At 35.6% G+C, this 22542-nt stretch overlaps 1 protein-coding gene across 15 annotated transcripts in view; it reads left to right on the top strand.

Moving 5' to 3' along the window:
- The window catches only part of SLC16A7 (solute carrier family 16 member 7), a 166441-nt gene that overhangs the window by 34190 nt on the left and 109709 nt on the right, over window positions 1-22542 (top strand). For 5 of the 15 annotated variants that reach the window (XM_061204293.1, XM_061204292.1, XM_061204299.1 and 2 more), the window contains one exon: window positions 21776-21873. The exons of 4 other annotated variants lie outside the window; for them this stretch is intronic. The gene's annotated coding sequence lies outside the window, so the exon portion shown is untranslated. Of the gene's footprint in view, window positions 1-3067; window positions 3222-9728; window positions 9871-21775; window positions 21874-22542 lie in introns of those variants that run through there. 6 more of the 15 variants (XM_061204296.1, XM_061204295.1, XM_061204298.1 and 3 more) reach the window with 6 other exon arrangements.

The following is a 22542-nucleotide window of genomic DNA, read 5'->3' as shown; positions in this document are numbered from 1 at the left end:
ATCTATCTGTCTCCATTTCAGCATTATACAGTGATAGAACAATACTTGGAGAACTCAGATTTCTCAAATGATAATCAAATTTTCTATCCAGAAGCTATATGCCTAACTATTAAAATGATATGCTCTTCTCATACTTGTTTAAAATATTATATTATGACCAGTGTACCTATTACATATTAAACTACAAAAATTATCTACTCATAAGTAATAAAATGAAAGAAAATAAATTCATTTTTATGAGCAACTTTAAAATGGAAGTAGTTGATGGTATTTATAAGTTGTTCCTATAAAAACCTTCTGCTACAAAGCATTTAAGAATGTGTGCCTATGTAGAATTTCTTCAACTTCAAATTTTATTGTCATTTCCCAAATATGCTTATATGCCTTTCTGCATCCAAACTTTTGATCTCTGAATTTAGTATATTTTCTTTTGCAGTCTGTATCTATTAATATTTAGCCTGTCCTTCAAGGGCAGTTCAAATTCCACCCTTTTCAATACTGCCTATCCTGATGACCCCAGCTAGAATAATCTGTTTTGAATTTTCATAGCATTCCCTGATTGAATAATGTTTTTGGAACTCATATATTATCTTACTTTTCAACTTTTTGTGCATTGCATGTAAACTTTCTGAAGAAAAGCATGTTTACACCTTTCTATGCTATGCAATAGTCACTAAAGTGTCATACACCGTAGGCCCAGATCATCAATTGTTGAAACAAGGGACAAAGGAGGGAGAACTGGATTAACTTTGTGGGAATTGTGATACCTCATGGCTCTCCCAGCCTTCTCTTTTTATACACCACTGATACTCCAGCAGAATGATGGCTCCCTGCTGTGGTCTCTTTCCTTGACGGGGTGCATTTCCTCTTTGGGAAGCTCATAGTCCTTGCTTTACCTTGAACGTTATTATGCTTAACATCAAGTGACATATATTGGTTCACTAGTGGAACACTCAAAATATGAGCAGATTTTCTGCCTTTCATAGGTTAAAAATGTAATACAGAACATTCTTCAGATAGCAGTATTTTGACATAGTTGGAAGATAATACTTAAGAAGCACTGTTTACCAGTGTTATGAAAATTGGCACCTTGCTAAACCTCTTCAGAGCTGTTTCCTTATCTGCAAAAGGCAGGTGGTGAAACCTCTCGTAGCAGGATTGTTACAGCTGTTGAAAGAAACACACATGGAGGTTACTTGGCTTATACTGGGTGCTCCAAATAAATCAGCTCCTTTCTCCCAACTAATGGCTATGGACTGAACAGTGAAAATGATTCTTACTTAGCATAGAATCAGCTAGCACTATGAGAAAACTTAACATAGTAGTTTTGTTACCTCGAGTTTTGAAAGTTATGTTTATGGAATATACATGCATTTAATCTTCAATGATTTTTTCACGATAACTGTTTCGTAATAAACTTGTAAGATCAGAATTGCATCTTTCCAGGTGCTAGTTAAACATTAAGCTAATTCTCTGATAAGAGGATTAAATGATTAAAATCAGTGGTTTCTTGGTATCCATGAGGGAAAGCCTTCAATTTCCTTTTTGTCAAATCACGTATTTAGAAACTAAATATATAAGACATTTGTTTCGAGGACAAATAGCTGGGAAATTTGATTGTATATGTATTGTATCCTTTTTCAATAGAAGATATTTATAGCTATGTATTAATTACTTAGGTAGTCAGTTTATTTTTGGTTAAAATTCAAAATTAGAAATTTTGAATTCAGACTAGTTTTAAGGTTGTGGGTGAGGTAGAGAGTGATGGAAATGTGTTTTCATGCTGCATCAGTTTGGCTTCCTGAAGAGTTTGACATACTACAAGGCTATTTCTTCAGCTTTTATTAGGAATTGGATTTATTTTCTTCCTGAGTTTAGGCTCATAACTCAGGCAAAGACATAAGCTCTTCTGCTGCTAGAACAGGCCTTTGGGAAGACAATACATTCCATTCTGTGCTTTTGTTTATAGCAAAATGTCAAGTCAGTTACCTACTGAACACAAACCTCAAGAATTCTGGGATCTCAAACTTGAAATAGATGGACACATCTGCCAGGAGAAGAAAATTGGTACTGGATTTGACAAGGCCTAGTAACGCAGTGTTATATTTAGATTCAGATAGCCGACAGGAAACATTATGGTTCATGCTATTATGTATTATTGTATATAACTGCCTCGTTGATCCAGTTAAAACATATATTGAGTTCTCTACATGTTCAAAGCACTGTTCTACATAGAGGTTCTCGGGAAAGTAAATATAAAGAAAACCTGATTCATGGCTGTAAGGAGGTTAAGTCAGTGTGTGTGTATTTGTGTGCATGTTTATATGTGTGGGTGGGGGAGGGTCGGTCAGGGATAGGGAGAATTAAAAAGGCAAATAAATGACTATAGTGTAATATAAGACACAGAGAAAGATACACAAGAGAGAGAAACAGATCTGAGAAGGGAGGAGTCACATTTTGATGGGAAGGTACCCTTGCATCTGCGCCTTAGAGGTAAATAGGGTGAGTGAGAGATGCACCAGCAGAGAGAAGGCTGGGGCCTAAGTACAAAGGCCAGGAAAGAAAGGGTCAAATTAATTGAACTTCATTGTAGGCTATGTGGATGGGAGTAAAATGGATTAAAGCTACATGGTAGAATTTGGTATTATTTCACTATTAGAGACGTTAGATTTAACAGAGTGTGATTTTAAATTTGTAACTTAAAGTGGAAAAGGGAGGGAATCATGTTTCCAACCCTGATCTTCTTTAGATTCTTTAAACCAGTCTGGGTTTCTCAGCCTCAGTATTATTGATATCTTGGATTGGATAATTCCTTTTATAAGGATGTTTAGAGGCAACCCTGGCCTCAACCCAGGATTGGGATTAGAGGGAGGCCAGGGAGGCAGGTAAGCCATGGTTTTAAGGAGGCACTCACTCCCAGGGCCCTGTGAGCTTTAATCTTGTGTCTGGGTGACCCTAAGGGTGAGTGAGTGCCTCCTTAAATTTTGAGCCCCAGGCGCCTCCCATGCCTGCCACAGTCCTGGCACTGCCTCCATCCACTAGAAGCCAGTAACACCCTCCCAGTTGTGACAGCCAAATAAGTCTCCAGAAACCTCCCAGGTTAAGAAACACTGCAGTCTTAACTGGAATAACTCAGCAGATTTCTTTTTCATTTGTAAAATGCCAAGAGGAGCAGCCAGCAGTGTGATGGAATTCAACTGAAAGGTAGCAACTAAATACAGGTACAATTCGGGCTGAGACACACTTGGGGAGTAAGATTTGAAGAGAGAGCTGTGGGAAGAAGCTGCTGTGATTAATGGGCTGATAGGCATTGGCATTAGGAAGAGACAAGGGTTTGTATGAAAGTTACCTGAAGGTGAAGGATCCATTCTGCTGTTAATAATATACCTGACTTCTAGGCCTTGGCTGCACTGAAGAATAATAATTCTGCTGTCAATCTTGGGGTCGATATGACAAGACTTCCAAGTATGTTTTCCTGGTGCTCATATAAATGCTCAAAAAAAGTCTACAGCGTGCTTGTACTTTATTTTCTTTTTACAAAATTAGGCTGTCTTCTTGGTTAATACGTCACTGTGCTTATATTTGCTGTTATCAATTCTACTCTATTGTGTTTTCTTGGGCTCTGGGGAAGCTGTGGCACTTGGTATTGTGCAGTTTGTGCAGTGTGGTTGCCCAGATTACAGATACATCAGACCCTAGTGGACTACTAACCATATCAGTTACTATGAGATCACAAAGGCACGTAATATTGTGTGTATTTTCATGGTAGGGGTTAAATACAAGTGATATGGTTAATTAATGTTTAGCAATGGAGTTTAAAGCCTGAAATTCCAGGTGTCTCACATTCAATAATGTGTCAACAGCACATAGCTCCATATATTTTTGTGGCATTTAACCACAAAAGTTGGTATGTGATAATAATAACAACAGTTGAGTTTTATAGCTCACTAACATCTACCAGGTAGTGTCCTATGTGTTTTATTTGCATTTATTGTTCCAATAACCTTTGGTGGTGGCTAATATTATTATCTCCATTTTATGGATATGGAAACTAAACTTAACCAGTTTCATTAACTTGCCCACAGTCATACGGTTAGGATCACCTGATTCCAGATCTTCCAACTCCTGAGTACATGTTCTTAAATATTGCTTCAGGGCTGCCTGTAAATGACCTTGTAGGTTGTGCAGGGCACAACTCCAGGTGTCCGCATACACATTGTACACATTGTGAGTGCTCCAAGACTGTCCTGGTAGGTGCACACACAAAGAAGTGAATTCTAATGCTTTTAAGTGTTATTTACTTTTACATTTTTATTGCATGGTATACAGTGAGAGATGGGAACCTGGGCAGGGATTTCTTTCCCTCCCTCCCTCCTTCCTTTCTCCCTTCCCCCCTTCCCCCCTTCCTTCCTTTCTCCCTTCCTTCCTCCCTTCCTTCCTTCCTTCCTTCCTTCCTCCTTTCTTTCCAGCAAGGACATGCCTGGATGTAAATTCCATTGAGGAAAGGAGGGAATTCAACTAAAAGGTTGTTTCTTGCCTATTGTTATTTCCCATATTCTAGTGCAGCTAATGCTCTTAGGAGAATGTAACTACCCCTTTAGAAGTCCTCCTTCAGGTAGTATTAGTGAAAATCATATAATGCCACCCATTCTTTTTCTGAGGCCTGAGGCTAGAATATTCTCTCACTATTATTTATTATTGTCATGGAGCCATTAGCTTTTGCCATTAGAAGCTATACTTATACTAAAGGTGTTACAGCTGGATGTATGTGCTCCAAATTCTCATTACATGCTGCTGACCTCTCCCTATAAATCTCAGCTTGGAGTTATCAGCCTTCTACTTGTTGGCTCTAATTGGAAAGTTCTCTGCTATATCCAGGTACAGAATGTACTATCAGAGCTTGAATTTCTGCCCCTTATTAACATTGCCTTTGTGACTTATTTCCTCAATTCTCTTTCCATTGGCAATCCGGCTGAAACAAATTCCTCAGTTTTATATACAAAGTGAGCTTGTGGTAGAACACATTACAAATCATGCAGTGCAAGAAATGAGAGCACAGTCTAATACTTTTACTATTAGAGAATATTAAAATGTCCTTTACTAATTAATTACTTGCACACCATTTTTTCACTTAATAATTTAGAAATAAATTCATGCATTTTTCAGCAGTTTGAAACTCATTTTACAGTTGAAAATCCAAGTGTCAAGTATGCAATAGGAAATTTCATGAAGAGTTTGTGAGGAGTTGTGTTATAATTTCCTGAAACCTACCTACACTTCAAATGGTTTCTAATTTTATGGATATGGAAACTAAAGACTCTTGTGTAATCCAGAGGTGGCAAAGGGAATGTTTGTGACTTGATTCATCTGTCCATCAGGAAAAATATTTCCCTGAGAGAATCCTTTAGATTTCCCAAATATTTAAGCTGGTGAATTTTCCGATGGTGTATCATTATATCCTTTTTTTGAAGTAGGAAGCCTATATACCATACTTAGAAACAAACACGCAAACATTTCTGTTCTAGGTTCTTTACATATGTTAATAATGACATACTAGAGATCAGTGTTACTCAGAAAGATTCATCTTAAGTGCATACTTAGAAGTATTTTTGTCTTCAGTAGATATTTAAATATTTAAACAGTTACTTCTCAAATTTCAGTCAAAAAGCACTTACTTTGAAATAATTCTGTAGGGTATGCTGAATGTGAGTTTTGTTCTCCTTAGGTTTTAATTTATTTTTTCTATTAAAAATTGATTAAACAGTTTTCAAATAAATGAAGCTCAAGCTTCATGAGGCCATGAGGTAAAATGATCAAAACTGTATAATTTCTAAATTAAGATCTATGTAGAATTATGATGTTTCCAAGAAATTAAACACGAATACTTCCTTTTTCCTCAAATGAACTTATTTTCCCTAGCATTAATATCAAGAAACAATCAAATAGGACAAATTTTAATTTAGAAAAATCTTCATTATTGAAATTTGAGGTTAAATAATCATCCTCTTTTTGCTAATGTATGGAACAAAATTTTTCCAGGCCTTTTCTGATTAAGTTATTCTACAGAACATTTAGACTATGTGCTTCTCTTATATTTGGTGACAAAACATGTGTACAAAATAGGAATTTATTATTGGATGTTGTTACTTTCAGAATTATAGGGGTGCTGGGCAAATTCAGCTGAAGGGACAATAGGTATACTAAAAGATAAACTGAGGCATATTAAAATTCTTAAGAATTTGAACAAAATGCTATTGGAATTAGCACCAAACCAGAAGAGGTTAGGAGTGCTCCACCAACAGGAGCCTAGGAGACACTTTTATAGAGACAAAGCAGAAGCAAAGTAAGGAAGTTTTTGGCTGGCTGCAGCTTACAGCCTATTGGCTGCTTGTGATTGGTTGTCTTTAGTGTTTTGATTTCATAACCATGAGGCACTTACAAGCATAGATTTTGGTTTGCTTACATAGACCTCCACAGCATTACAGCCACCACAGTCTAACGGCCTCCCTGTTGAATTAATTTAACAGGAAGTACCCACTTTGGATATGTATTATATTATGAATTTGATTGCATGGATTTAAGAGAGATTTCAGCTTTCATGTAGCATCAAACACACTGTTTTAATCCAAATGTTACTCTCTGAGCGCATAGACCTGACATTATTTTTCAGATAATATGTAGATTGTGAGAAAATAATTCCTGATTTGGAAAACTTAGAAAATTTTGTTCCTATTTCCAAAATGGATCTGTGCTAGTCAAGTACCACTGACCTCTTTGCTCATTTCTTTATATAGAAAATGGAGACCATGGTTAAGAATAGTCAGCTTTGGGGCTTCCCTGGTGGCGCAGTGGTTGAGAATCTGCCTGCTAATGCAGGGGACACGGGTTCGAGCCCTGGTCTGGGAAGATCCCACATGCCACGCAGCAACTAGGCCCGTGAGCCACAACTACTGAGCCTGCGCGTCTGGAGCCTGTGCTCCGCAACAAGAGAGGCCACAATAGTGAGAGGCCCGCGCACCGCGATGAAGAGTGGCCCCCGCTTGCCGCAACTAGAGAAAGCTCTAGCACAGAAACGAAGACCCAACATAGCAATCAATCAATCAATCAATCAATCAATCTTTAAAAAAAACCAGTAAACGTAACATTTAAAAAAAAAAAAGTCAGCTTCTACCAAGGTTATCTTTGTTTCAACCTCAGATTGCCCTTAGTAAAAGAAGCAGCTCCCATTCTGATCTTTTTGGGTGCACATTGGAAGACAAAGGAAGAAATGTGTCACAAATATTAAAAACTGTTAAAAGTGCATAAATTTAGGATACCACTAAATGTTAATCTGTAATCTGTAATACCCACATAAATGTCTCGGGCTCAAAGGACACTAACAGAATGCATTTGGGAACAAGAGAATTTTTTCCCCAAATACTTTTAATACAATAATAATCTGATATTTTGTAGTGACTAGTCATTTCCACCTCTTTGCCTCCCTGCTCTTTTACCATTCTATTTCTCCGTTTCCTCCTTCTTCTTTCTGTCTTGGCATTGCCCTAAAAATAGGAATGTATTCTATTATTGTGGTCATTGCCTTTTTTTTTAAGTTGCCATTATTTTCCAATCTTGTGATTCTTATTTTATAGGAACTACAGTTCTGGATGGAAGAAGAATTTTAAAAATAAAGTTTTTAATAGTACTTCCTTTTCTGTTGTATTTCAGTGGGTTAATAACTTTTTATGAAAAAAATATAATTGATAGTGCTATGTGTTATCAAGTGCTAACCTGTCTGCAAGTAGTATATCATTTTATTATTTCAATGACCTATGAAGTATTTCTATTTTGGAAAGGAAGAAACTTTGACTTTCAGAAGGTTAACTAAATTTTCCAAATTCACATAGCTTGTTAGTGGTTGGCCCAAGAAAAGACAGATCCTGACTCTTAATTCTTAAATATTCTGCAAGTAATTCTTGGATCTCTTAGAATTAAGCATTACTCAAATAGTTTCTCAGTACATCAAGTATAAATATTAAAACCTCTTCCATGATAATCTTTTAGAAAAAAAAGTTTATACGTTTCTAAAAAAGTGTACTAGAATCTCTGATAGCTGTGTTTGCTTATAATTAACATAGGAAACATAGTATTAAGTACTTGTATGAATATCAAATTATAAGAACAGCAAAAGTATTTTCATGTGTTCGTATTTCTGTACCTTATCTATTAATACATGAGTTGCATTATACCTTGGTTGTTGACATGATCTGAATTAGCATAGTTCTGTTTTCGGCTTCAAATACTGATTTGGTAGTTTGCAATCCAATCCAGTTTTTATCTATTATTGGGAAGTATCAACTCAGTAATACACACCTGACCAAATTTTATAATCCTTTAGGCTCATGGGCTCTGACCTTGAAGCCTTTAAAAAATATGTTGGTTTTGTTTTCCAAAGATTCTTAGCAACTCCAAGACTTGGTCCAGGATTTGAAAGCTAATTTTTCATAATGCTCTTGCAATTCTTACCATCTTTCTTTGATTTTATCATTCCCTATCCTGGAAATTAGTCTTTAGTTTGCTCTGTTAGTTTTTGTTTGCTACAGTGTATTGTTGTGCTCGTCTTATTCCTCCTCTTATAATGTTCTTACAGGTATTACTGTTTATATGCAATAAAACAAACACAAAAACAACCCAAAACTACAACACAAACTCTTTGTGATAGTGAGGGAGTTGAAACCATGCTGTATGACCAAAGTAATGTAGGAAAAGACAGTGTTGCCAACAAAGAATGGCAGCCATTGTCACTGGCTCATTCTCATCATGGGCTTAAAATTCACATTTCTACTTACAGCGCCATCAGCAGGTGCTAACCCATATTTCAGCCTTGTACCAAATTGAAATGCTTATAAGGAAACTCAGAAATACTGCTAGAAACGAAGGAGGCATTAGACTTACGCAATTTGTAAGCAGACCGAAAGGAAATTTGTGATTTACTCTTTGTTTTTAATATTTGACTTTTGGGGGAGGGTGGATTTCATGATTGCAACTTATACATTCTATTTAAATTTTGGTGACTGTCCCTTTTTTGTCATTGGAAATATGTTAACTTGAACTCTGCACTCTGACAGAAAAAAACACCTTAGAATTTCATTTTTCCAAACATGGAGATTGTTCTTTTCATCTGCTACAAGAAATTAAATGACTGAGATTCTGAAAATAATGTAGTGCTTTCTCTCAAATACTCTTGGATTCCATCTACCCAAATAACACAAGGATCCATGCCACCGTTGGCTACTAAAGCCATTTATCATGCCAAATGTTTGCAATTGTGTAGGATTTATTTCAATGATTTTTTTTTTTTCTTTTTTACCATTTGACTGACAGATGTAATGAAAGTCATTGGCAGCCCCTATCAAAAACAAGTGCTGCTGTGTATTAACAACTGAAAATACCCCTTTCATCTTGGCAACCTAATAGAGAGCCTGATATTCTAAATGTCTTCTCAAAAAGAAAAAAAAAAAAAGAAAATTTTAAAAGGAATATTTTGGTGCTTGGGCAAAGTCTCCTCAGAAACCTTTAAACTTCTGTTGTACAGGTTTTTTGAGAGGAGCTGCATGTATGAAAAATGACTTACATGGGCAAATTGAGAAGTCTAAAAAGGTTTCTAGTTGAACAAAACACTGAGGGCAACATTTGTATAGAAAAATTTTTTGGTATATGTTTGTTTATTTATTTATTTATTTTTACAGTTGACCCTTGAACAACAGGGGTTTGAACTGCGCTGGTCCACTTCTACAGGGATTTTTTTCAATAAATACATACCAGAGCACTACACAATCTGTGGTTGGTTGAATCTGTGGATACGGAACCTCGGATACAGAGGAACTGCGGGTACGGAGGGCCGCCTATAAGTTATACTGGGATTTTCAACTGCATGGAGGCTCAGCGCACCTAACCCCTCTGCATTGTTTGAAGGTGGATTGTATACACACGTATTACTTGAAACAATCTTGTATAAACTCTTTAAGCTTTTTCTCTGCCTTTAAATTGGAGCTGTGGTAGCTGCCAGGATACATTGTAGTAAAATAGCACACACAAAGTATTTACTTAGGTAAATCTGTATCCTGCACCCACCTCTTCCATCTCAGAGGCCTTCCCTAATCACATTAGCTAAAAGAACCATTTCCCCCAACCCCTTATTCCTATGATACTTTTTAAAAAATTTACCTCATACAAAGCAATCCTTTTAATTTGTCCGTTTGTATCCCCTACTAGGGCAGAGTACATTGTGTATTGATTTTCTGCCAGATTCTCCTGAGTCTAGTCTTATACATAACATGCATTCATGCACTATTCATTCATTCAAAAATAATTCTTAGTACTTACTTGTCTTGAGATGGGGAAAATGTGACGAACAAAAAAAAATAAAGTCCCTGCACTTATGGGACGCAAAACCCTTTGTATCAAAAAGTAAATTTTTTTGATAGTTCCAGATTTATTCTATAACTGTGCAATAGTTTCTAGGGCTCTTATTATATATGTGTCAGAATAGAAATAAAGCTAGTCTCTTTTTTTTTAATGTTCCCTTTATAACTTTTCTTCCAGGGAGTCACTTTAGCATGGGTAAACATTATCGGTTATCATTGTTTCTTACTTTCTCCATTTGTGAAAAGAGGGAGCCAATTCCAATGCTTTTCTATAGCCTAGGGCTTAATAAACCATTATCGATTGTGCTTTCCAATGTGTGTCAGTTTCCCTTTATAGAGAGCCTTTCTGGCCTTTTCCTAGGTGTTACTAATAAGGCAGTTTAGAGTTTTGTTTGGTGGGAAGATGTGCAGTAATACTAATAGTCCACCGTTTTGGAATATCAGTATTCTATCCAAGTGACCTGAAACACTGAATAAATGTCTAACAAAACAGACGTTTCCTAATGTTGCTTTAAATGGTGTTAAGAAAAAAATGTTTGAATTTACAGATTTTTTTTAAAATTAAATTTATTTATTTTATTTTTGGCTGCGTTGGGTCTTTGTTGCTGCATGTGGGCTTTGTCTAGTTGCAGCAAGTGAGGGGCTACTCTTCGTTGCAGTGTGTGGGCTTCTCATTGCAGTGGCTTCTCTTGTGGCAGAGCATGGGCTCTAGGTGCATGGGCTTCAGCAGTTGTGGCGCGGGGGCTCAGTAGTTGTGGCTCGCGGGCTGTAGAGCACAGGCTTAGTAGTTGTGGCTCGTGGGCTCTAGAGCACAGGCTGAGTAGTTGTGGCTCACGGGCTTAGTTGCTCCGCAGCATGTGGGATCTTCCCAGACCAGGGCTCGAACCCGTGTCCCCTGCATTGGCAGGCAGATTCTTAACCACTGAGCCACCAGGGAAGCCCTGAATTTACAGATTTTTAAGATTGTAACCTTAATTTATTTTAACTTAAACACAGTCTAATATAAAACCTTTCCTACCCATCTTTGTGCTGGAGTAATACGTTATGAACTGATGTTACAAGAGTTGCAAAAGTTGCTGTCTTAGCGTTTCCTGTATGAATACACTGTCATTTGTTTCTTTGCTTCATACTGACCCTTGGGCCTGGAATGTCCTTCCCCTTTTCCTTTTAGTTCACTGGTTCCTTTCTATCTTTTAAGAAACATTGCTTTTTCTAGGATTCTGTCCCTGTCCTTACTTACCTGAGGCTGCTTAGTTATCATAAAGCCATGCACATCGTTATTTCTCAGTGTTTTCATAAAGCCATGAGCATAGTTATTTCCTTCATCACATTTTTCATAATTATTTGTTTCTAGCTTTTCATCCCCTAATTAGTACTAGAGACTTTATTGTGCTCTGGTTTGTAACAATCTAACCCAACACAGTGTCTGGCACATAGATTGTCGCAGACTTTTCAGGTGTCTATAACAAAATACCACAGACTGGGCAGCTTATAAACAACAGAAATTTATCTTTTATAGTTCTGGAGGCTGGAAGTCTGAGATCAGGGTGCAACATGGTCAGGTGAGGGCCCTCTTTCAGGTCGCTGATTTCTTGTATCCTCATATGGTGGGGGAAGTGAGCTAGCTTTCTGGAGGCTCTTTTATAAGGGCCCTAATCCCATTCCTAATAACCTTCCAAAGGCCCTACCTCCTAATACCATCATCTTAGGTGTTAGATCTTCAACATAGAATTTGGGGAGACACAGACATTCAGAACAGAGCATAGATCATGCTCAGTATATGTCCATAAATGGATGAATAAAAGTTAAGGATTAGGATTGGATCCAATTCTTTGTGCAGAGGATAGAGCCTCAAAGAAGGTATAGCCCAGAAGGGGGAATACAATTCAGCAATGATTACTTTTTCCATTGTGATAATGGTTCAAGTTATGAAATATAGGGGCAATAATGAAATGAAACTTGATTAGGGAAGAGCATGCAATTTAGGCCAGAAAATTGAACTGACAATGAATTCAGATTATGGTTATAGGGACCAATTGAGAAGGATTCTTGAATGATTATGAAGAATTTGCAAGGAGTGTACAGAGTAAAGAATGATGAAATTTAATTGAAAATAACTTGTTGAAACTTTATAATAATTGGGAAAATAGAAACGAAGGTGTTGGAAAATTCATTTTAATGCTGTAAATTATTGATGAATTATCACTGCTAGCATATGCTCAAAATAGATTTATGTTGTCAATTTTTAAAAGCCCTTGGATAATTTAGATTAATATAATTCACTTAAAATCTATATAAAATATTAATAAGTGACATTACCCACCACATTAAGACCTTGCTCCATGTCATGGGCTGTGCTGCATACTTTTGTATGCATTATCTTTAATACTTAATCCGGTGCAATTGTTCACATTTTACAGATGAGAAAACAGAGGGTTAGAGAGTTCATTCCACTTGTCTTTGATCACACAATTCATTAAATACCAGATCTGGCATTAAATCCATTCCATTTGAATTGAAAGTTTGTGCCTCATTACACTACACTGTAATATATGCCAATGAGTCTCTGAAGTATGTATACATTTTCAGCATGAGTTTAAAGTGTCAAGCATAAGTGTATATAATTTAGTTATCTTTTATGTGGTCACTCATTCATTCATTTATTCATTCATCAAACATTCATTGTCTCTCTAGGCACGGAGCAAGGTACTGCATATAAAACACATTCGCATGCTCTTTTGGAATTTATAGTGGAAGAGAAAGGCATTTAGAAATATAAATAACTATGTAATAACAATCTTGATAAATGCTATGAAGAAAAATACAGTGCCTTTTGTTAAGTAGATTACAGAGTAGGGCTCACATGTACTTACTTTCCTGTGGGCAAATGTAATTAGATTTACAATATAGCTTACTGTAACTCAAGAAGATGCTTAAAATAACTCTAGATAAGTGGTACCGCACCAGTGTAATCAAGCCGAACAGTTTGAAAACATTGCTCTTCCAGCAGTCTTTCGACAGTACAAAGGGAATTTTGGTGAATTGAAGAAAATTGTGATGTTATACCTAACAGGTTTTGAAACTTTACCAAATGTCATGTCTGTATTTCAGCTTTGGAAGGTGACTTTGGAACTATCTCTACAATGACCTACATCTGTTCACAAAAGATAATAAATATCCATGAAGATGATTATTGCACTGCCCTTTAGAGAGCAGTACCTATCCTGCTGCAACTCTGAGTATGTGGAAGATTTTGAACTAGAAATATTGAGAGAGTATTCGATAAGTTTGAATATTTGGGTTCATGTATTGCTAACATTTGGCATAAAATCTAAACAGCAGTAAAACAGGGGAATTAATATCATTTAAGACCTAATAAAGGTGAATGGCCAAACTAAAACAAACAACCAGAAACATTTTTAAAAGGCAAACAAAGCAAGGCAAAACAGCGTGAAACTTAACCAGATGTTAATAGCAACTTAAGTCCTGCCTTTATTGTAGTTCAAAGGTTATGACAGCCTAAATTTCAGTTTCAGAAGTTACCTTAGGCCTGTGTTATAATGATGTTAAAAGTAACTGGCACTTAAGGAATTTGTGAAAATTGCAGAAAAAGCAAAGTCAATGATCTCTGTTTTTTTTTTTTTTCTCACCAACAAATGTGTGTTGTAGTTTGACTTTTCTTTCTGCCTTCTCCGTTCAAAATCTGTTCATAAACCGATGGAAAACTGGTAATTTCCTGACAGTTGGAGGTACTTTTGTAATTATCTGTAAATCTGAAAGGCTTGAGACTCTATTTATTAGCTCTCAGGGAACCATTGAAATGCTTTTCATGAAATAAGTGGAAATGTATGTTAAAGATAGAAGTTAAGCAAGAAATCCGATATCATAATTGAAACTCATTGTCGTCTATCAACTCTAGGTATTGTAAGGCTTCCCTATTATCACCTTTCCTGAGAGTTCCTTATCCTGTCAGTACTTCTCAGTATCCTCTCCCTTGTCTTTGTTTCCTCCTCTCACAAAAGAGGAATTGTTAAGTTGGGTCTTGAGGAATAAATAGGAGCTTTGCTAACAGAAAAGTGAGAAAAGGATTCCTTGATAGGCACTGACTTCTACCAAGGCAGTAAAGACATGAAGGTATGAAACAGCATGGGTTAAGCTGAAAACTGAATTAATTCAGTGTTGTTAGAACATACAGTGCAAGGGAAGAAGTGACAGTAGAGGAGAACGATGCGGGGAAGGGGTCAAAACAGATGGCAAAACCATCCAAGATCAAGAAGAACGTATCGTATATTAGGTGAGGGCCTATTTGGTGACCAGGAAGGGGCTTACCTCTACTACCAGGACAGGAGAGAATGAATGAAGGACTAATAGAGATACAGAAATGTGCACAGATAAGAACACATTTGTGAGATTTCATGGCTGGTTTAATGGTTTTCATTTTCTTTGCAAATAAGAAGCCTGGTCAACCACAGGTGATGACAGAGTGGTTAGGAAACTTGAGGAGAGAGGAAGCTGTTTAGAACTGTATTGGAAAGGAGAGGAAGGTACCAAGAGGTGTGAAAAAAGCTTACTGGAGAGGCACTGAGAGTCCTGCTAAAACGGAAATCTATGAATGTGTATTGGCATCCATCTGTGCAGTTAATTTATTTTTTTAAAGCTCTACTTAGTACTCTAATTGTAGGGCCCATTTTGAGTTTGGAATTTTCAGGTTCCTTGTTGCCAGAAGACAAAGTTGACTTGAGCACATTGATGATTATAGATGATATTAATATTTATTGAGTGCTTAATGTGCGAGGAATTGTGCTTAGTACATTATGGACATTGCCACATTTATTCCCCTCTTTCCTGTGAAGTATAAGTATTATTCCCATTTTAAAAAACAAACTGAGAATCCTGTTAAGGAATTTTCCCAAGATATTTTACCAATGAGAAGCGGAACTAGGATTTGAATGAAGATCAACATTGCAGCTGAGTAGAAAAAAAATGGAGGTTAAAAAGCGCTAATAGTTTGGGAGAAGATGTAAGTGTCAAAGCAGTGGAAAATTTCAAGGAAATTCCAGGACAGAATTGATGGAAATAAGGTTTTTAGTGTTGTATAAAAGATGGGAAGCTAATTGGGAATTGGAATGTCAATGTTTAAGACTCCAGTAGTAGAAGCATTCAGAGTGCCCGTTAGCTTTAAGTTGGAAGTGAGTTACTGAAAGGAGAGTAGAAGTGGAGGTTGTGGATTCTCTGGCTAGGTTATTGATCACAATGCATGATTATTGATCATCAGTATTGATTATGGTGAGACTTTGGAGTGAAGAGAAATGGATTTTGAAGAAATGATCTGAAGGATGATAAGTCCTAGTTTTCAGGATGATATAACTTGATGAAATGAACTTAAATGAAGAAAGATTTCTTTGTATGAGTTGAAACAGTAATGACAATAAGATGTAGAGTGGAACTAGGATTATGGTGAGCCTCTGTTCTGGACCTAATGATATGGAATTAGCATGTATTCAAGAGGACTCAATTTAAGTCAGGTCTTCAAGGAGAAAAGATCGTGGAGGGAATGCAATGTCTAGGTTAGGAATAAGGAAATTTATTTGAAAAAATGGGAGCTCTAGAGGATACAGTGAAAAAATATTGGGAAGGACATCAAGAGGGGTGGGGTAGGGTGGAGAGGATGAACCAATAGGAAAAAATACACAGTGTAGTTGTGTGAGTATGAGACTGAGAAAGAGGATTAGTGATGAGAGGAAACAGTTAATTTAGGGCCTGAGAGTATGAGAGACAGAGGCATCAGTGGAATTTGATGGCTTCAAATTTGTAAATGGAGCTTTGGTTTAAAGGTGTTTCTCTATTTTGATTCCAAATAGTGCCATGATTTGACTTCAACCACATTAATATTTGAGCTGAGCGTGGCGCTGTCCAAAGTTCTGTAAGTGTTGAGCTGATGGAGGTACCTTGCTGGTCAGTCGTTCAGTATAAGATTTGGATTAAAAATAACTGGATTTATGCTTCTGGTTCTGTCACCTGCTTAATAATATTTTACTTAAAAAATCTAATATTGATATTAGTATATATTACTTAGGCATATTTTTCTAATATTTCACTTATTCAAAGCATCATACTGTATTAATATTTAGTGTTTAGGATTGTATATCATCATCTTTTGATTATTAGGACAGGTTCCTACTTAATGATGTTAATTTCTATTGCTATATTTAAAAACAACATAGTCTTACCTAAGCACTTGAATAACTGTAACACAAATTAAGAAATATAAATGGGGTCTGTGGATTTACTTTTTCCAAAATGTATGGAAAAGAAAGGTGGCTTATAGAAAATAAAGGAGATGCAACATCATCAAGTGGATTTTCTCCAAAAATTCATGAGATTTTAGCACTGGAAGTGTTTTTACACATCACATAGTCCATCCACTCATCAATGCAAGCATTCAAGGTCTTTTTTTTTTTTTAACATCTTTATTGGAGTATAATTGTTTTACAATGGAGTGCTAATTTCTCCTGTATAACAAAGTGAATCAGCTATATGTATACATATATCCCCATATCGCCTCCTCTTGCGTCTCCCTCCCACTCTCCCTATCCCACCCCTCTAGGTGGCCACAAAGCACCGAGCTGATCTCCCTGTGCTATGCGGCTGCTTCCCACTAGCTATCTATTTTACATTTGGTAGTGTATATGTGTCCATGCCACTCTCTCACTTTGTCTCAGGGTCTTTTTATGAAAGATATATCTTCTAACTGTATGGTAGTTGTGGAAAGAGTGAGCAAAATTGAGGTTGGAATGTTGGCTCCTGCCCCTAAAATTGTGTAACCCTGAAAATTTGGCTTCTCCAAGCCTAGTGTTCCCTGTTCTATAAAATGGGAATGCTAGTATTATCAAAGAGTAATTGAGAGGATTGCAGCAGCCCATTTAACTTTTAGACACCTCTAGCTATCAGAGGTTATATTTACATGGAACAAAACTCTGTCTCTCTGTAGTTTTCTAACGTATTTGCTGTACTTCAACTTCCTGGAATTGCATTAGGAAGCTGAAAAATCATCTTAAAACTAAGTTTCACACAGAGTTTAATTTTTTATGTTTATGCAGCAATCTGGGCTTTGACAACTCAATAATAACAATGGTTTATTCTCCCCAAAGATAAATATTGAACACCCAACATATATCAGGCAATGCTATGTGGAAGCCCCCCCAGGCAAAATCAGTCATCAGAGGAGTCACGTATATCCCAGGAACCATCTGCTTTCATGTCCCTGCTGTGCTCAGGTGCAGGCTGGGAGCAGCCTGTGGGAAGTGTGGATTCTGTGCAAATCCAGCAATGGGTTTCAGAGCTCAGCAGATTGTGCCCTTGGTCACTTACACTCCATCTAGCTGGAGGTCTTGGAAGCACATTGTTAAGGACGCCACATCATATGTGTCCACCCTAATCATATGTAAAAATAATATTGCTAAAGGGTCTGGTGTACACTTTGTTTCACAGAATAAAAGAGAAATGTAAATTTGGCTGTAGGGAAGACAGCAGCTAATAGGAACTCCTATACGTTTTGCTTTCTTCACATTTCCCCATGCCAACCCCCTCATAGCCACCTCCACCTGCATCATAAAAATATGGTGACACCAACAAGACAAACTGATTAAGATATGCTTTTGCAATGTGGTTTGGCTTCAACCTTCTTCATGGTTAATTTTCAATATAATACTTAAAGAAATTATATTTGTTTTCAATACTGATCAATTTTCTTTCATTTTTGACTTCTCAATTATCAGGCTGGTGATTTACATCTCCATAACAAAGATACATGAGCAAGAATTGTGCATCGATATTTTTGCTAAAGTTCTGCAATCACAAATTTCTGTTCTTCTGTCTTCTCACTTTATGTTTATTCTAAGATGGTTTAAGTCATTTCCTTGAATTATGTAATTTTGTTTTACTTGTTTACAGATTTTAGGTTATACTACTTATTAAGGAGTGCAATAGACTTTCTTGAAGTCGGCCATGAAAATGGCTACTTACAGTAGCTGTAGATAGTGTTTCTGTAGTTGTATATTACAAGGCTTTGGAGAATCTGCCTCCTGTGACTTTCAAAGATCACCCTTTGAATAAGAAGGGCTTATTCTTTAGCTTTGTCCTAATGCCTTCACATTCTACAACCTTGGGTCAGTCAGCCCCTTATCAGCTGATGTGATTTTACATTTTTGCCTTGATCATTAATCACTCACTTTAAGTTCTCCTTTTGTACTGTTTGCTATTTGCTTCCAAAACAAACATGCTTTCTGCGCTTGTGAGGAAAGGAAAGGAGAAAGAGATTTAAAAGAAAATAGTAGGTGGGTTCTCAGTTATTTTTTGCTTTATTGCTAATGCTAACTACTATCATAAAGTTTGGAATTATGATTGAAGTATTCATGAATAATTCATTCAAGGAACTTTTTCTTAAGCCCTCATGAACACTGAATATTTCCAAATATGATTGGATGATGCTATTAAGTTAAAGGGGAAAACTTTCTCCTAGGAGAGTAGGTTTATCTGCTGTTTCTTCTGAAAATTTGAATGTGGATTTGCATAGTACTAAATATTCTTTTTAGCTCTACTATGTTTTCTAAAATAGCTTCTTATTTTTGGAGGGATTTTTGTCCATTTTGTCAAATATATCAATAAATTTACCTATTTTAACTAATGTAATTTTTAATTTTTATCACTCAGTAGGTAGTAACCAACCATGTGTAAACATGAATGATATATTTTCCTCCGCTACGTCACACTTCTTAGCCCCTTTAATAAGAACCTTTATAAAAATAAGATCATGAACCCTGGGTAATGTATTTTAGTTGCAACAAAAGTTCCTAAGTTAATTAATTATGAGATGACTGTACACCAGACATAGAACTTCATGACACCATGAAGTATTAAAATACTGAAATAGCTGCTGGTTCTTTCTAAAAAGTATGGCCATTTAAATCACCTAAATAATGGCCTCTGAAATTACAGAATTAAAAAATTATATTTTTTTCTACCTGATAATTGGATAAGAGGTTGGAAATTAATATTACCTTCCAGGGGCTGAGAGATTCCTGGGTTTTTTTTTACTTCCTTTTCTTGTTTGTGTTGATTTTCACTATAATGGATCAAGGAATTTCTTTTAGCTTCTGGACTTTTCTAGAAGTGTGCTAAGTTTTGGGTATTGGTTTTATAGTAAGGGACCTATAACACAAATTGTTTTTTTCAATAAGTAAAAGCCTTTGTCAAACTTCTCTGTGATTTAGCCATGCATGTTTCAGAAGGTCACATACACTAACTTTTGTACAAGGTGAAGTTTACTCAGAAGGTCAAAAGGCATGCCAAAACAAATAGAAAGCATTTTATTTCATTTTAACTACATCTCTTTAAAAAAAAAAAAAAGTGTTTATTTAATGGATATGATCACATGACTGTCAAATTAGTCCTTTCTTTTTTTTTTTACACATATCAGCTCACAAGCATGTACATTTTAAGGTCTGTGGCCTGTTTCTGTTTAAAAAAAAAATAATAGTAAAAGTACACAATAAAGCAAATGAGAAAACTTTTGCTGCCCAATTTTTCACAACAAAATACTGTAAATTAAGATAATTCTGGTACTCTGATGTTCTAGAGTCAAATTAGGGAATTTCTAAACTCAAACTGTTAAAATAAGTTTACAGTTAAGATACAAAGGAAAGAAAGAAAACTTCCTTATCTCATTATTCTCAAATGTTAGTAACATTATTTTATCTCACATGAGAATCAAAATATGAGAGACGTTGCTTTTGGGGCATGGGGTAAATAACATAATTATGCAGACAAAAGTGAATTACTCAAATAATACCAATATATCATCGTATCTACACATGAAATGAATTCAAAATTATGTATTTCAGTGGTAGTCACTGAAGCAAAAAATTAAGTGTAGTAAGATGTTATGTCCTTAAACATGTTAACTTTATTATATAAATTTTACTTATTGTGGTATAATAATACCAGTAATTTTGTAAAATATATTTTAATATTGATTCTAAATTCAAATAAATTTAATTGTCACTACAAGGAAGTTCTTCACATATATTATAGAATTGACACATTTTCATGAGATATTTACTAAATGAGACAGTTATATGTGCACAGTCTGCTTTTTATAGTCTTGGAACTTCCACAGTAAGCAGATTGACTGCCAGTCTGAAATCCCTTCCGTTTTAGACTACAATGACAAAGTTCTCCGGTCAAACCAGGTAACATTGCAAGTGCTATCTCAGTGACATTGTATTATCTCTGTTCTCTCCTCTTAGTCTTTGCTCCTGTGACATATATTTCAATAATCTTTGCACTACACCATACTCTGTAAAACAATCTGATTTCTCTGGATCATATCTAAAAGTTGATTAATTATATTGGTTAATAATAAGACAAATAGGACTTATGTACGTAAATAAATCTCATATTTTTCAAGTCAGGGATAAGCAAGGATCTAATATTTATTCATCTATATAAACTAATATTTTTCACTGTTTCAAGTACCAACTATTAATAATAATAATAGTTCCTATTATATTCTTCTTTTTCTTCTTCTTATTTTGTTGCCAAACACTATGCTAGTATTTTACAAAATATTAACTGACTTAATTTAGTAGTCATGATTCTGAGTTAAATACTACTACATCCCCTTTTTTTTCCAGGTAAGGGTATTGGACAGAGAAGTCAAAAACTTGTCTTAAGGTCTATATAATCAAAGAACATACAAAGAATTGATGGTCAAATTTTGACGATCTTTTACAAATTTTTCTGATTTATTGTTAGAGCTTAATAATCTTACTGAAATTCTCTTCAGTTTTCAAATTAATACATTTAATGTAAATAGCCTTTATGTATTTATGTAAAAATTTCAAGTTATTGATTTATAAACATACACATACACACACATTTATTTATTATCCTACCAAAAGTGGAAAGAAAAGTCTCACAAAAGTTAAAGACAAGTTATTGTTTGTTTTGAAGTCCCAAGTACCTTGGGCTGAAGTGAATCTCTTTGATGTTTCCACAGGAATTCCTCTACACTTTGGGAAATATGACTTAAGACAGAAAATATAAAGGCAGGCACAAATAAAGGCAGGCACCATAGTTATGACGGGTTAGTGGTGATATGAAGTAATTTAACTAAACAGTCTGTCCATATCTAAAGAGGGCCTTGAAATAAAACCTTGGAGATTTAGAAAAGGCAAACAGCAATTTCAGCCAGTGCAATAGAAAGCTACATGCTATCAAGTCTTTCAGAGATGGAGTTGGATACCTTTTTCATTTTTCTTTTTATCATGCATCTCAATATTTAGGTGATTATTCTTTCGTTCTTTTAGGAGTCACTCTTAAGATGTGATGCTTTCCTGTGAAACCTTAGACACAGGAATCTTGGAAACCAAAGGACTCTAGGACTCCATGCCAATAGAGCTGCTTTGTGAGTACCCTCAGTGTATAATAACGTTTTCTTCTGTCTGAGTCCTTCTAAGTCATGCCGCTTGTGGAATTGGTGGATCTTAATGTGAACGGGAATGTTAGCTTGGCTGGTGTTTAAATCCATTTTCAAAAATAGAACGGATTTTAAAGTTGGCACTTTTAGCTTTTAGTCCTTCTATGAGTCTATATTCTGTGTGATCTTGGTCAAGAGATTAAGCTTCAGTTTCTCTGTACATAAAATAGAGCTAAATATACAGACTTCCTTCACTGAAAGGATATTATAAAAGTAGTAAATGATAAATTTCAATAATAATAATTATATTATGTTATTATTACTAATATGAATGCAAGTTTTAAAATAAAGGTGGAGGCTTTAGGTATATACTTTTATTATTATCTTTGTCATTTGCACCCTTTAAAAAATAACTATATTTTGAACAAAAATGCTTATGTTGGGAGTTCTCATATTCATATTTTATTTGTATTGATACATAGTCTTTATTACTCACAAAGATTTAATCTAACTTGAGCCTCAAAACAATCCTGGCTTAAAGAAGGTCAGGGATTATTATCCCCACTGTGCAGATGAGAAAACTGACCCTCAGCACTGTCAGTGTCTTGTTCAAGACTGTATAACTAGTAACAGAGAGAATTTGAAGTCAGATGTTCT

Source organism: Eubalaena glacialis, chromosome 11, assembly GCF_028564815.1.
Source record: "Eubalaena glacialis isolate mEubGla1 chromosome 11, mEubGla1.1.hap2.+ XY, whole genome shotgun sequence".
Taxonomy (NCBI): domain Eukaryota; kingdom Metazoa; phylum Chordata; class Mammalia; order Artiodactyla; family Balaenidae; genus Eubalaena; species Eubalaena glacialis.
Note: the sequence above shows the minus strand (reverse complement) of the source record. Positions and strands in the feature narration are given on the sequence as shown.